This window comes from Castor canadensis, chromosome 10 (genome assembly GCF_047511655.1).
Source record: "Castor canadensis chromosome 10, mCasCan1.hap1v2, whole genome shotgun sequence".
Lineage (NCBI taxonomy): Eukaryota > Metazoa > Chordata > Mammalia > Rodentia > Castoridae > Castor > Castor canadensis.
This window is the reverse complement of record NC_133395.1, coordinates 130,088,506-130,104,982: the sequence shown is the minus strand read 5'-3', so window position 1 is coordinate 130,104,982 and position 16,477 is coordinate 130,088,506. Positions and strand designations below refer to the sequence as shown.

General features: G+C 43.1%; 1 protein-coding gene across 2 annotated transcripts in view; it reads right to left on the bottom strand.

Moving 5' to 3' along the window:
• The window catches only part of Gxylt2 (glucoside xylosyltransferase 2), a 91,743-nt gene that overhangs the window by 23,417 nt on the left and 51,849 nt on the right, over positions 1 to 16,477 (bottom strand). The gene's annotated exons all lie outside the window — the stretch shown is intronic.

Genomic DNA, 16,477 nt, shown 5'->3' with positions numbered 1-16,477 from the left:
CAAAGATAAGCCATCTAGATCGGCCAAACTCCAGGACCTTGGACTATGTTTGATCTGGGACAAAATTTTCCAAGGGATGAAAACGTCAACTAATTTCTGTGGTTCTATTTTGTCGTCCATCCCCCCACCCCAAAAAGCCACCTGTCTTTCTCTCTTGGTTCTTTCTTGGAACAGCCAGGCACTGGTTGGACAACCGCTAAACCAGTTGGTGCCAGTTGTCAGGGGTGAGCACTGTGTGTCTGGATCTGCTTCTCCTAGCATTGATGGATATGGCTCTGCACCTTTCTAAAAGGATATTTTTAGCTAAGATTTGGACTTGGAAATACGCAAAGCAAGTCACTGGCCAGGTATGTATGCACATCAGAGCTTGGCAAACTTTTCCTACAAAGGGTCAGATAGTAAATATTTTAGGTTCTGTGTCAGCTACTCAGCCCTAATATTGCTGGCAGGCAGCAGCACTGACAACACGGAAATGAATGACAGTGACTATGTTCCAGCAAAACTTCATGTAGGGACACTGAAATGTGAATTTTATGTCATTTTCAGATGTCATGGGTTATTGTTCTTTTGATTTTTTTTTAAAAACTATTTGAAATGTAAAAGCCATTCTCTGAGTGCAAGCTTTAGCTTACAGAGCAGGCCTGGTACACATCAATACAAGCAGGCTCCCCTGGAAAAGGAGCTCTCCTGTGCGAACTGCCAGACTTCCAGAGCTCTGCCCAGAGGGGAGAGGTAAAGCCTGAGTAAGCAGCAATGCCGTCGGCTTTGTTTTGCCTTTGTTTGTCAAATTGAGAAACACTTGAACCAGTAGAAGATTTGAATCACAGGTCCCTGGCCTCATGTATCCTAACACCCTAACAACACGTTATGCACTAAACGTGGGTATGTCCTCCAAATTCAAGTTGAAGCTCTGACCCCAAACATAACAGCATTTGGAGCTGGGACCTTCAGAAGACATTTAGGCGTAGGTCACAAGGGTGGGGACATCATGATGGGGTTTGAGTCCTTTATCAGAAGAGGCACCAGTCAACTTCCGCTCCTTCTTGCAACGTAAGGAAACAGCAAGAAGGCAGCCATATGAAAGCCAGGAAGAGAGCCCTTACCCCAACTGAACCCTGCTGGCACCCTGATCTCAGAACTGTAGGAAAATCTATTTCTGTTGTTTAAGCCAGCAAGTCTATTGTGTTGTATTATGGCAAGCTGCTGGGATCTCTGATGTTGAGAATTGGTGAACACAAGTACTGTATGACACAGGTGCCAAAGAACTTCAGGCTGGAGTTCATTCCAGAGCTTACTTGATTAGCCACAGGGTTAATCTTTTCTTTCCTCCTCTACAAGAGGAATGAATTTTACAAATCAATGAAATGAAATAAAAATAACAACCATCCGCTATTTCCTAAAAGATTATCTTGATATCCATCATAACAAATTGAAAAACCTTATTTCAGAATTAGAATAAATTCTGCAAATTGATAACAAACATTGAAAAAAAAATCTATCACATGTCCTTATTTTTTCTTATTTTGTTTTGGAAAGTTAAAAACTTTGCCACAGATGGACATTATTTTGCTGACATTAAAAAAAAATCACAACTGCACAGTACTATGGAGAAAGGGTAAACTCTGTAAAAATATTAATAAATATGTGAGGGTAGAAATTACATATCATATAGAAATACAGTTTTAATGTTTTGCATGGCCAAGGGCCCAATGTCCTGCCCATCTTATTTTGCAATAAAGGAAACCATAATACACCTTCTCAAACCATGAAGTCTGGCTGAGCTAAAGACAACCACAATACAGGGAACTCTCTGCCTTCCCTCTCCATTTGCCCAGGACCAGGACAGGGATTGACAAAAACAAAGGTCTCTCCATTCTTCTCCCCACCTTTTCCCACCTAAACAGAAGAGACAAAATTCCCTTCACAACTGTATCAGTAGCTCCAGGACCAGAGGGATCTGCCATCTAACTTCACTCCACTGGTGTTTTCCCACACGTAGTCCTTCCCACAGTTCCCTGCCTCTGGGATCCAGCATATGCTCTCCACCATTTTGTAGCTTCTCTAGAATGCATTGTTCCTTGTTGGGTGGACCAGATAAGCCAGTGCCTTAAGCTACTGTTCCCCCATGTGGTGTTTTCTGCTTGGTAAAAACCTTGCTTCTTTTTCTTTTTCTTTTGGGAACCTGTCTTTTGTTGCAGGTTTCTGTTCCAACCATGAACTTATGAGGATTGAGGGGAAAATTAAATTTTCTCCTTTGCACTGCCAAGGAAAACTTAGGCACAGAAAAGTGTTCTGTCCGTGTTTGTGTGACAAATAGTGTTAATGATTGCTGGATTTTGGCAAACAAGGTTAGAGCAAAATAAAGTCATTGTCATAATATGTTTAAGGGAATAAGATATTATATAATGCTAAAAAAACCACCCCAATTTAGAATTATAAAATTAGAGAGGAAGCGAGAGCATTTCTTTCTCTCATAAGATTTTCTTTATGGCAGATTCTTTAGTGAGGTCCGAATAAAAAGCATATAATATTAATGTTGTAATTAATTAAGGATCATGAAGACATATACCCACTAACTTTACATTCACCGACTTGATTACTTTGATTTATTTTCTTAAAAGACCTTAAATCATTATTATGGTAATACTTTCTTTAATAAGATAAAAATGATTACTACCCTTCATCGAAACAAAGAGGAAAAAACCCAGAAAGACTTGAAGGAGGTCCAGAAAAGAAAATCACAGAAAATCTGAAAGGTGGAGGGGGTTACAGTGTGAAGCAACACTACGGGAAGATCTTCAATCAGGAGAGAGAAAGCAAACAACTCAATCAGCAAGCCTTTTCTCTTCTTTTTTTTTCTTTTTTTATTTTTTGTGGCACTGGGGTTTGAACTCACGCTTGCTAGGCAGGTGCTCTTACCACTTGAGCCACTCTACCAGCCCCACCTTTTTTGAGACAGGGTCTCATTATATAGCCTAAGCTGGCCTGGCACTCCAGGTCCTCCTGCCTCAGCCTCCTAAATGCTGGGATTACAGAAATGTACCACCACACTCAGCTGCTTTCAAGCTTTTGTTATGACAAACAATATCACAACGGTAAACTTCCCTAATTCATTGCAAATACACCTAATAGCAAAAAAAAAAAAATGTATACTAAAAATATACTGGGCCAGATATAATTACTAAAAATATAATTAGTTAGTCCCAAATATATGTATTTGTAACTTTGACAGATGATGTCAAACTCCCTCCCTACCAGAGAACCCAGGTGGGTTTCCCTGGGCAGTGTAAGGGAGTACCTCTTACCCATCATCCCCAACTGACGGTGAATAGTCAGACTCCAGCATCTCTTCTAACAAGCAGGCATACCTGAGACGATCCTAGCCTAACAGCTCATTTTACTTAATTTCCTGTCAGTCTTGCTGTGAGCTGGCCTAGGCTCCAGTACCGTGGCCAGAGGTGGCACAAGGCTGGCAGACAAGCAATTCTAGGCAGGTGCTCTACCACTTGAGCCACACTCCAGCCCGGCAATTCTGGAGGGGACCATGAATAACAGCTCCCACTAGAGGGCAACCACACGGCCCCTGGAATCCAACCCTTATGGGTGGAAGCCCTCCAGTGTCTGTCTAGAACCATAGGAATCCCTCTTCTGATAAGGTTTGATTCTGAAAACATACTTTCTAGGCTAGAACTATGGGACAAGGAAGAAAAACAACAAATGCAAGGCCACGGCTTTTAGAAAGCCTGTAAGTCTCCAGCTAAGGTGCCATTATGGTTTGGTTGTGGTTTGTCCCTCCAAAAGTCATGTTGAAATTTGGTCCTAACATAACAGTGTTGACAAGTGGTGGGGCTTGATTAGGTCAGTAGGACAGATGACTGACTTTCTTTAAAGGCGGGTGATAAATAAGCGAGCTCGTCCCTCACACTTTGCCTCTTTGGTCTGCTTTCGGGCTCTTTTGCCTTTCTATCATGTTATCATGCAATACGAGGCCCTCACCAGAAGCTGAGCAGACACACTGCCATGCTTCCAGATCTGTGAGCCAAATAAACCTCTCTTCCTTATAAATCACCTAGTCTGCGGTATCCTGCTATAGCAACAGAAAATAAACAAAGACAGGTGGCAAAGTCAGTTCAACTTAGTCCAAAAGTGGCAGATCAGGGGCCTGTGGGTCAAATTCAACCCCCAGATGTTATTTGTTAATTTTTAACTTCTTTGGTATACATAGCCTATTTTTAAACTTTTGAATTAGTTAATAACATCTTCTATAAACTGGAGAGTAAACAAAATTGTAGCCTGCGTCCTGAGAGGAAAAGCTGCTTAGCAACAGACACCTGCTACATTCTGTTTGCTCTAAGTGACAACCATTAAATGAAGGGTCAGTTAGGTGCCAGGTGTGACCAGCAGTGACTTGGTTAGTCAAATATCCCTGCCCTTAGGAGGCAGTCAGAGAATAAGCCAGATAAACCAGTGGTTATATAATATATAAGCAGGTGGACAAACAGAGCAGGAGTTCTGTGGGGGGGGAGGGGAGCTTGCAGTTCTTCATGGCGTGCTTGGGGAAGGGCTCACATGAGAACAGGGCAGAAGCATATCTGGCATCTCAGAACGGCAGCAGACTGTGTGACTGGGCTGCAGTGAGCAACAGCAAGAATAGGCAGAGACGAGGACAGTGAGGTGAGGTGGGCAGGTAGTCACTTAGGGCTGTGGGCATCCTTGCAAGAACTTGACTCTAAGGTGGGAGTCATTAGAGGGTCTTTGACTGAGGACTGCCTCACTCTGTTGGATCACTCTGTGGAGAACAGGCTGTTGGGAGCACAGAAAAAGTGGGAGACCAGGGAGGATATGCTTTGAATAATTCAGGTGAGATAGTGATATAGCTGGCCCTGGCAGTAACAATCCAGGGAGTGAGAAGTACCAGAATCCTAACTGTCATCTGAATATAGAACTCACAGTGGTCATAACAGCTTGGGTATGGAATGTAAGAGAAGGAGAAAAGCCAAGGGCAACAAAAAAGCAATGGCACTGCCATTAACCAAGACTGTGCCTGTTCTGTCACGTCTGGGTTCTCTGTCTGGCCCTTGGAGGAACTTGTAATGATAGAATTTGCAAGAGGTTTCCTCTTTCTTCCTCAGTGTTCTCCCTGAAATAAAAAGAAGCTCCCAGGAAGGGACACAGGAAACTCACAGGTGAGCTTCCAGAGCTATGGTCATGAGGCAGGATAGATCAGGGCAACTGAGGCATGAGAAATAGCAGCCAGAAATGTACAAATAAGCATTGTACGAATGAATAATAGCTTAATTAAAAACATATACTGGTTTCTTTGCTTAAAGCCTTACATTTAGTAAAAAAGAGGGGAAAAGAACACCCCTCTCTCTCTTACCTTGCCCGCTTACCCAAATAAAAGAAAGCCACTCATCCTGAGAAAAACCACCTGGGTACCGACACTTCTAGGCCCAAAAAGTATTTACAAAGGAAAATACTTATCACAAAGATGGACTCCTGTCTTGATGGGAGCATCTGGCAGGACGCATCTTTTGTTTAAGGGGATTTTCAAACACGTATGCCACAATCTTTGGACCCAGTTGGTAACAGTGTAATACCATGAGTGATTAATACCAGATGTCAGAACAAAGGGGTACGTTTTTCCTAGGGTAAATTCAAGCCAAACCTCCAAACTACTTATTTCACCATAAATACCCTGATGTTAGAGCACTCTTTGTACCTGTTATTAGATGAGCCCACACCCATGTCTGGACTGTATTATGTTTCTGTCTTTCCTTTGCTTTGCTGTACTAATAAACTTTCTTGATCTCTACCTCAGTGTGTCCGCACTGTGTCATGAACTCAGTACCCAAAGGCAGGCGGAGGCCACCTCCCTTTTGGAGATTTCCTCTCTGGAGCACGTCTGGTTCCGGTAAAGTAATACAGCTTAGCTCTTGGCCGCAGTGATATGCAGGTGTGAGCCTGCTAAACTGAGCACATAAACTTTTGGCATGTTCTTTTTGATAAATAGATTGTATTTCAACAGCACACAAAAGCAGCCCTCTCAGAGCCTCGAGAGAGGACCCTACTGAAGAGTCTTGAGTCCAGTATCCCGAGTTCATGTCTCAGCAGCATGAGGCACGTGCTGTGTGACTTTGGACAAGTTGCTTACCCTTTGGAGGCCTTAGTTCCCCAACTGTAAACAGTGGGTGTGAGTGACAATGATGCAGTGAGCACCTGAACACACAAGGCGCTCAACTCAGCACAGTGGCCGAGTAAGTACTCAGTAAACAGCAGTTTTGTTTTTTTTTTTTTTTCATTTTTCTTTTATTATTCATATGTGCATACAAGGCTTGGTTCATTTCTCCCCCCTGCCCCCACCCCCTCCCTTACTCCACCCCCTCCCGCTCCCCCCCTCAATACCCAGCAGAAACTATTTTGCCCTTATCTCTAATTTTGTTGTAGAGAGAGTATAAGCAATAATAGGAAGGAACAAGGGGTTTTGCTGGTTGAGATAAGGATAGCTATACAGGGCATTGACTCACATTGATTTCCTGTGCGTGGGTGTTACCTTCTAGGTTAATTCTTTTTGATCTAACCTTTTCTCTAGTTCCTGGTCCCCTTTTCCTATTGGCCTCAGTTGCTTTAAGGTATCTGCTTTAGTTTCTCTGCATTAAGGGCAACAAATGCTAGCTAGTTTTTTAGGTGTCTTACCTATCCTCACCCCTCCCTTGTGTGCTCTTGCTTTTATCATGTCCTCATAGTCCAATCCCCTTGTTGTGTTTGCCCTTGATCTAATGTCCACATATGAGGGAGAACATACGATTTTTGGTCTTTTGGGCCAGGCTAACCTCACTCAGAATGATGTTCTCCAGTTCCATCCATTTACCAGCGAATGATAACATTTCGTTCTTCTTCATGGCTGCATAGAATTCCATTGTGTATAGATACCACATTTTCTTAATCCATTCGTCTGTGCTGGGGCATCTTGGCTGTTTCCATAACTTGGCTATTGTGAATAGTGCCGCAATAAACATGGATGTGCAGGTGCCTCTGGAGTAACAGTCTTTTGGGTATATCCCCAAGAGTGGTATTGCTGGATCAAATGGTAGATCGATGTCCAGCTTTTTAAGTAGCCTCCAGATTTTTTTCCAGAGTGGTTGTACTAGTCTCCATTCCCACCAACAGTGTAAGAGGGTTCCTTTTTCCCCGCATCCTCGCCAACACCTGTTGTTGGTGGTGTTGCTGATGATGGCTATTCTAACAGGGGTGAGGTGGAATCTTAGTGTGGTTTTAATTTGCATTTCCTTTATTGCTAGAGATGGTGAGCATTTTTTCATGTGTTTTCTGGCCATTTGAATTTCTTCTTTTGAGAAAGTTCTGTTTAGTTCACGTGCCCATTTCTTTATTGGTTCATTAGTTTTGGGAGAATTTAGTTTTTTAAGTTCCCTGTATATTCTGGTTATCAGTCCTTTGTCTGATGTATAATTGGCAAATATTTTCTCCCACTCTGTGGGTGTTCTCTTCAGTTTAGAGACCATTTCTTTTGATGAACAGAAGCTTTTTAGTTTTATGAGGTCCCATTTATCTATGCTATCTCTTAGTTGCTGTGCTGCTGGGGTTTCATTGAGAAAGTTCTTACCTATACCTACTAACTCCAGAGTATTTCCTACTCTTTCTTGTATCAACTTAAGAGTTTGGGGTCTGATATTAAGATCCTTGATCCATTTTGAGTTAATCTTGGTATAGGGTGATATACATGGATCTAGTTTCAGTTTTTTGCAGACTGCTAACCAGTTTTCCCAGCAGTTTTTGTTGAAGAGGCTGCTATTTCTCCATCGTATATTTTTAGCTCCTTTGTCAAAGATAAGTTGCTCATAGTTGTGTGGCTTCATATCTGGATCCTCTATTCTGTTCCACTGGTCTTCATGTCTGTTTTTGTGCCAGTGCCATGCTGTTTTTATTGTTATTGCTTTGTAATATAGTTTGAAGTCAGGTATTGTGATACCTCCTGCATTGTTCTTTTGACTGAGTATTGCCTTGGCTATTCGTGGCCTCTTGTGTTTCCATATAAATTTAACAGTAGATTTTTCAATCTCTTTAATGAATGTCATTGGAATTTTGATGGGAATTGCATTAAACATGTAGATTACTTTGGGGAGTATCGACATTTTTACTATGTTGATTCTACCAATCCATGAGCATGGGAGATCTCTCCACTTTCTATAGTCTTCCTCAATCTCTTTCTTCAGAAGTGTATAGTTTTCCTTGTAGAGGTCTTTCACATCTTTTGTTAAGTTTACACCTAGGTATTTGATTTTGTTTGAGGCTATTGTAAATGGAATTGTTTTCATACATTCTTTTTCCGTTTGCTCATTGTTAGTGTATAGAAATGCTAATGATTTTTCTATGTTGATTTTATATCCTGCTACCTTGCTATAGCTATTGATGATGTCTAGAAGCTTCTGAGTAGAGTTTTTTGGGTCTTTAAGGTATAGGATCATGTCATCTGCAAATAGGGATATTTTGACAGTTTCTTTACCTATTTGTATTCCTTTTATTCCTTCTTCTTGCCTAATTGCTCTGGCTAGGAATTCCAGTACTATGTTGAATAGGAGTGGAGATAGTGGGCATCCTTGTCTGGTTCCTGATTTTAGAGGGAATGGTTTTAATTTTTCTCCGTTAAGTATAATGCTGGCTGTAGGTTTGTCATATATAGCTTTTATAATGTTGAGGAACTTTCCTTCTATTCCTAGTTTTCTTAGAGCTTTTATCATGAAATGATGTTGGATCTTATCAAAGGCTTTTTCTGCATCTATTGAGATGATCAAGTGGTTTTTGTCTTTGTTTCTGTTAATGTGGTTTATTACATTTATTGATTTTCGTATGTTGAACCACCCCTGCATCCCTGGGATGAAGCCTACCTGGTCGTGGTGAATAATCTTTTTGATGTGTTGCTGAATTCGATTTGCCATTATTTTGTTGAGGATTTTTGCATCAATGTTCATTAAGGAGATTGGCCTATAGTTCTCCTTTTTGGAGGTGTCTTTGCCTGGTTTGGGGATAAGTGTAATACTGGCTTCATAAAATGTGTTTGGCAGTTTTCCTTCCCTTTCTATTTCATGGAACAGTTTAAGGAGGGTTGGTATCAGTTCTTCTTTAAATAAACAGCAGTTTTGTAAGCAAGCAGACTCTGGATTCCCTACCCCAAAGGTCAAGTGTAATTAGTTACCACTTGCATCAATGCCCTTCTCTTCAAAACATGTGCGGACTGCAAAAAGTCTGTTATGTAGTCAGAGTCATGCAGGGAAGCAATGAAGTTTTAAACCTCTCTGGTATCATAACCTTCTTATTACCTAGAAACAAGTGTATAGGGCCTTTCTACTTTATCCAAAAAAACAAAAGGAAAAACCACTCTGTGTATCCCATTGCCTCTCAGAGGCTGATTCTGTCGCAATTATGGCTGATATTAATTTGAAGAGAATCAAATTAAATTTGATTAATTTGTAATCAATTAATTTGATTACATTATAATGGGAAGAATATTTACCAAAAGCACATAAAGTAGCCATTCTAATTCCTTTGTGGAAGTTCCTCAGCATTGGAAATGAGGTCTTTGTTTTCTTAGAGGAAGGTGGCTGCCAGAGGTGGCACACAATGGCTTTCTGCACACAACGCTGGTGGCTGTCCTGGATCTTCTTGCTCCCCTCCATCCACTGCCCCAATCAGGGCAGCCACCTCTAGGGAACCCACTCAGGAATGTGTGCAGATTGTGGACGAGAGCCCTGTCACAGGCAGCAAGATTCTCGAGGACTCACTGGCTCACCTTCAAGTTCATTTTGCTCCAATTGTGGCCTGACGTGCACAGTACAACTTGAAGGATAAAAGTTTGGGGTTTGAAATTTGACAACGTGGGTTCAAATTCTTCCTGCACTACTAGCTGTGTGACATGGGTTCCCTGCTGCAACCTTCCAGGTTTCAGCATCCAAATCACGTCAAGGAGATAGCTCACCCATCTCACAGAGCTGCTGGGACAATTGAATGAGATCATGAGTGGGAGGCCTGTGGCACACGCACAGCAAGGGCTCGGTAAATGCAGTGCGGTACTATTTTTTCCCTCTCATGAAGACTAGGTTCCCTGACCCACAGCCCAGATAACCAGTACCTGGCTACAGTAGTAGTGAAAGAATAAGGGACATTCTCTTCACAGGTGCTTGAATTAGGAGACAAAGAGGCAAAGTGGGGTGCAGGTGATAAGTTGGTGGCACAGAAGCACACATCAGGGTCCCTAAACCAGGCCAAAGTGAAAGCAAGGGAGACTTTCCAGAAGAGGTGACATTTAAGCAAAGAGGTAAGAGAAAAGCAGGGCAGGTAAACAGATGGCACAGCCTGTGCAAAGGCACTGCAATCAAGAGAGAACATGGCGCAGGGGTAGGGCTGGTGTTCATAGCCGGAGATCACAGAGTGGTGACTCACTGTCAAGGTGGGCAAATTGATCCTGAGAGCAATGTGAACAACTTCAAGGTCATCCTTGCTTCTACCTGCCTCGCCCACACCCAGCAAGTCACTAGACTCCTCTACCTCCAAAACAATAGTCTGTCCATTTAGCTCCCTCTCCAAGTCCTCACCCTGATGCCAAAGCACTACGACAGTCCCCTCCAGAATTCTGGGAAGTCCTGTTCAATGGTGTCTCTGACCCTTTCCTCACAGTGCAGCTAGAAGGATTTTTTTTTTTTAACTTGCAGTGTGGTTTCTTGCTTGAGCCCTTGGTTATTTCCAAGTGTCTTGTTTAATTACTAAATGTTTGGGAGTTTCCAGGAATCCTTTTGCTACCCTTTCCTCACCTAATACCCTTGCGGTCGGGGAGCATACGCTGCGTGATTTTGATTTACTGAGTCTGGTTTCATGACTCAGCGTGTGGTCCGTCTTCGTAAATGTTCTCTGCACTTGTGAGACAAATGTTTTCTTCTGCAGTTGTTGGGTAGCAAGTTCTGCAAATTCTATAGCTGTCTACTAAGCCACTTGGTTGGTAGTGTTGTCAAGGTCTTCTCTATCCACAATGGTGTCTGTTTGTCTGTCTATTATCAACACTCAGGGTCCCTGAAGTGTGGTCTCCAGACACAACAGGGGGAGCGGTGTCCACCTGCAACAGGTACGAGTCACTGTTGGCTTTCCCATTTCTCCCCCTTCTCCTGGAGCTGAAGCTCCTCAGAGCTTCCATAGTTTCATTAAGCACCAGAGCTGTAATGAAGAGCCACCAGAGTCCCTGAGGCAAGGCAGAGCTGCTTGCTCCTGTTCTCACATGCCAGCTCTGATTCCTCAGGAAAGCCTTCCAGAAGCCCCTCTTCATCACGCCATGTGACTTCCTTCCTCCAGTCACTTCTCATAGTCGCTGGACTTTCATTAAATTACTTTCTCATTTATTGTTCTGTTCAATTAGAAAAGAAGCTTGTTGGGAGCAGGGACATGCAGAGGCAGGCTGGGTTGTCTGGGGTAATGGCTGGTATACACACCAAGCATCCAACAAACAGGAAATGAACGGAAGAATTCAACTGTTGAAATGTCCCAGACCGCTGGAATCTGAAATGTGCTTCAAGGTCAATCACAGAAAAGAAAGACAGCATGTGAGAGATGAGAACACTTGTGAATGTCAGAAACACACACACCCAAGGTCCCGAGGGAGAGCCAGGTGCACGCTGCCACACAGAGTATTCTGGTTTTGCGTGTGGGTGTCACTTCCTGGCCTCTGTTAACAGATGGCTGGTGTCTAAGAACACCATTCCTTTCTTTGCCTCGTGCTATGGTTCGGATAAGTCTCTCCCAAAGATCCAGGCATTCAAGGTTTGGTCTCCAGAGTGGCTCTACCTGGGAGGCAGTAGACCTTTGGGGGGGTGCCTGGTGGGAGGTCCTCAGGTCACTGAGGGTGTGAGCTTGAAGGGATGGTGGGACCCCAGTCTCTTTTTTTCCCCTTTTGCTTCTTGGCCATGGGGGGAGCAGTTTGCTGTACCACTACTCCTGCTGAAAGCAATGGGCTCACTTGATCCTGGAGCAGAATCTCCCAAACCATGAACCAAAACAACCTTTGCACAAGTGCTCCATGTACTCTCCACCCAGCTTCCCCTGTGGTACATCAGACTTAACCACAGAGTGTTGATCCAAACAGGAAATGAACCCTGCTACAAGACTAAGCCATAGAACTTTAATATGGCTGATGTACTTTCTATACAAGAATGAATATAGAATTTTCAAACCTATTGAAATCACCACAAGAAAGGGACTAAAGTAGCAAGGAGAAAAATAGAAGAGATGAACCAATTTGAGTTATAATACATATATACATGGAAATGTCACAATGACACTTCCTGTATAACTATCTTAAACAAAAATGTCTTTTTTCCAAAATGGAGAACAGGAAGGTAAAACAGGTCCTGTCTGGGGGGTTGGTACCAGTGGGAGGGAGAGGATGCAAGGAAAGGGTGAAGGAGGAGAATATGGTGAAACTACTATGTACTCATGTATGAAAACGGAAAAATGAGACCTGTCGAAACTGTTCTAAGAATGGGGGTGAGGGGATAAAGAAGAATGGTGGAGGGGGTGAATTTAACTAGGATACATTGTAAACACTTTTGTAAATGTCACAATGCACCCCAGTACAATACTATGATAATAAAAAAAGAAAAAAAGGTGTTGCCACTTTCTTCATTAGTCTTGTTTTTATTTGAGGATCCCGCAGGGCATCTAGCTGTCGCTGTCCTCCTTCTCCTTCACTCTGTGACAGTTCCTTGTCTTCTGAGTGACGCTGACACCCATGAGGAGCACTGCTCAGCCATTTTGAAGCAAGGCCTTCCACGTGGGTGCCTGGCGTTTTCTCCTGATGAGCCGAGGCTCTGTATGGAGGAGAAGAAGGCCACCCAGGTGAGGCGCCCTTGCCAATGAGGGTGACAAGTGTTGTTAGTGAGGACAGTCTCGCTCACCTGGAGGAGTGACATCTGCCAATCTTCTTCACAGTAAACTTATTACTTTCCCCTTTTGTAATTACTAGGTATTTTGGGGGCGATACTTTGAAGCATCCTGCTTCTGGTTAAACTTAATCACCCTAGCTTTAGCGTTCACAGGTAGCTCTTACCTGCAGTAATTTTAGTGAGCGAGTTGTAAGGGTGATCTCCCCTTTCCACCTTTCTTCCTCCAGGCACTAACTGGAGTTCTTCTTTGGGAAGAGTTGTTGTTATCCATTCTGCTAGTTATTTTATTAGTATGGACATATGGAGAATTATTTGATTGGGAGGCGTTAACCCAATACAGACAGTCCCTGACTTAACAAGTTTGGTTTTATGTGTGTGTGGATGTGGTACACAGTCAGTAGAAACCATACCTCCAGTTTTGAACTTGGACCTTTCAGAGATGCAGTTCAATTCTCCCTGGTGATGCTGGGTGGCAACACTGAGCACAGCTCCCAGTGAGGGAAGGGCAGCGTTTCCGAGAGAGCTAGGACATCCTGTAGGTCAGGTATAGTGGATGCACTTGCAACCTCCAATATGGAGCAGAGTCGGTGCGTGCACACACTGTGGGGAGACAGAGGCAGACCTGCCTGACGGAGCAGGAAACTTAGAGTTTACAAGAATATGGATTGTTCACAGGTGAGCTTGGTTAGGATGCCAAGAGCCCTGAACACCAGACTGAGAGGACTGGACTTGATCCCACAAGGGACAGGAGCTCCAGGGAGATGCTGAGCCTGAATCCATCTGATGGGATGGCATTCAAAACTCAAAAGCCCAGGAGTAGCATGAAGGAGGGGAGGGACAGAGGTGGCAGAGAGATGGGCAAACAGGCCAGCACAGTGACTCTGTTTTTCTGTTATTAATGCATGTTTAGTTTTTGTAAGTGTAAATGTAACAGACATCCATCCAGACCTTTGATATCAGACCTGAGGACAGTCTAGAACTTCATGATTCATCGTTCTGGTGCATCTCAATGTCCTTGCAAATACGAACAGATAGCGTGCATATGTTATGAAAAGAAAAACTGTCTAAATTCCATAATATACAAATTCATGTTTTGTGTCACAAAAATGCACAAACAACTCAACAGTCAACAGAATAAGAAGCTCAAGTTAACCCAGGCACATGGATGCACACTTACAATCCCAACACTTGGGAGGCAGAAGCAGGGGAGAGTTACGAGTGCAAGACCAGCCTGGGCTAACTAGCAATATGCTGTCTCAAAAAACAAAACAAGGACTGGGGGTATATCACAGAGGTAAAGTGCTTGCCTAGGTATGCAATGCCCTTGGTTCAATCCAGCACTGCAAAAAAAAAAAAAAAAAAAAGCTGAAGTTGTTCTTTATCAGCCACCATTCCTGCCACATAACAACTGCACAACGCTCTCTCCTGTCCCCAATGATTAGCCAGTGCACTTCAATGCACACCACCCCTGACTGTTTCCCTGCATTTATTTGTATGCAGTGTGGCATGATGTCAGATCACAGCTCAAACAACTCCTCTTCAGAGATCACCACGCAGTGCTTTTTTGAAATGCTTACAACTCCCTAAATTTAATAGTTTACTTCTTTTTTGTCATTCTTCCCTGACTTAGATGACAATAGAAAATCTGGACTCTTATTCACGGTGACATTTCTAGGGTCCAGGGCTCTGGAGGCATGGGCTCAACTGGCAGAGTACCAGTCTAGCAGGTGTGAAGCCCTGAGCTCAAAATCCCCAGTACTGCAATCGAGGTTCTAACACACAGCTGAGGTTCAGTAACTATTGTTAAGTGAATGTGTGTATAAAGATAGAGATACACACACGTATATTCCTGTATGCAGACATGGACACTGATACTTACGAGTATTTTTAAATACCAATGGACTCATACCATGTACACTTCCTAATCATCTACATTCAGCTAGCTCTCCTTCATTTTGTATGTGCAGAAACAAAGAGTTTTCTATATCCTGTATATGCTTAAACATCCTTTTTGATAGGATGTTTAAATAGTTTAAGTGGAAGAAATAATGGAAACTTAGAAAGTATTGTTTCTATATAAAACACTTTCAGCTTTTTAAAATATTTACCTGTATGTATAGGAAATTTACACAAAAATAAATATGCACTCTTGATTAAACAGTGTCCATCATTTTAACTGTTTGAGATTTCATGTTCATTTCATTAAATAATTAGCTTCACATAGGGTGGTAGAGAAGAATCAAAGCAGATCAGTTTTTATTTTCGCCTCTACTGTGCCCCCTTGTGGAATCATACATGACACACATACTCATTTTTGTGGCCTTTCACAAGGGCAGGGGGTTTAGATGTCATGGCGACATGAACACAAGCCGGCAGCAGTGAAGTAGACTCTTGTGACCAGCTGTCTTCGCAAACAAGGTTCAGACTGCCTCTGAGTTGGGCGAATCTATGACGGCTTTGTTCAAGACAGTTTCCCTGAAATTCTGGCTCATCAAATTGGTGTTTGCTCTTTGATTTCATGGTCTCAGCTGTGTGGCCAACGGTTGGCTCTGCATGGGGACATTTTCCACACGCCTTGCGTCAGGAAGGTATTTGGTTTCTCAGACCTTCCATCTGCTGCTGTGCTCCCCTTTGGCTTGCTTCCCCCTCGTCAGGTGTTGTGATCCCTGCCGGCACATGCATGCTATCTCTCCTTGGGGCCGTAGATGTCCCACTAGCCGTGGCAACTGTCATTTAAAGCAGTCCAGTGTCCTAGTCAGATGGTGCCTCCCCGAGAGAATGTGCTCTCTGCTACAGACTTGCTAAAAGCCAAATCACTGGGTCACCAGCAGCTGTAGCTCTTCACTCCAATAGGACTGATTCTCAAAGGTTTTCCCCCTCTTTCTATTTGAGAATCCAAACCAACTAGCATTTACTGAATGGACTCTGGGTTCAAGGCTGGGCACTCCTGTAAGTGCTATGTCTTTAAATCCTCTCTGTCACCATTGGAAACAGTTGTCAATCCATTATTTTTGAGACAGGATCTCACTGTGTAGGCCAGGCTGGTCAGACTTGTGATCCTCCTGTCTCAGGCTCGTAAGTGCTGATTATAGGAGCACACCACGATGCCTGGCTCCTGAAGCCCTTTTTCCTATCCATCTATCTGTCTATCATCCATCCATCCATCCATCCATCTATCCATCTGTCTGCATGCCCATCTATCCTTCTATCCATCCTTCCTTTTAGCCCTCCAATCCCCCAAACAGTTTTATGGAGTGCCTTCTGTTAATATATGCAGTTATTACTCTAGGTGAAGGAAATCAAAGATCTTTGCCCCGATAGGGCTTTTTTATGCCACAAAACCTAAGTAAACTATGTACAGTTTGACTTTGTAGATGGTAGGATTGGGGAAACACAAGGTGGGGGAGGAGTGGCTCAAGTGGTAGAGCACTTGCCCAGCAAGAGTGAGACCCTGAGTTCAAACCTCAATACCACCAAAAACATTCAAGGCAGAGAGGGGAGCAATTAGAACTAAAACAGCCTCACTAACCAGC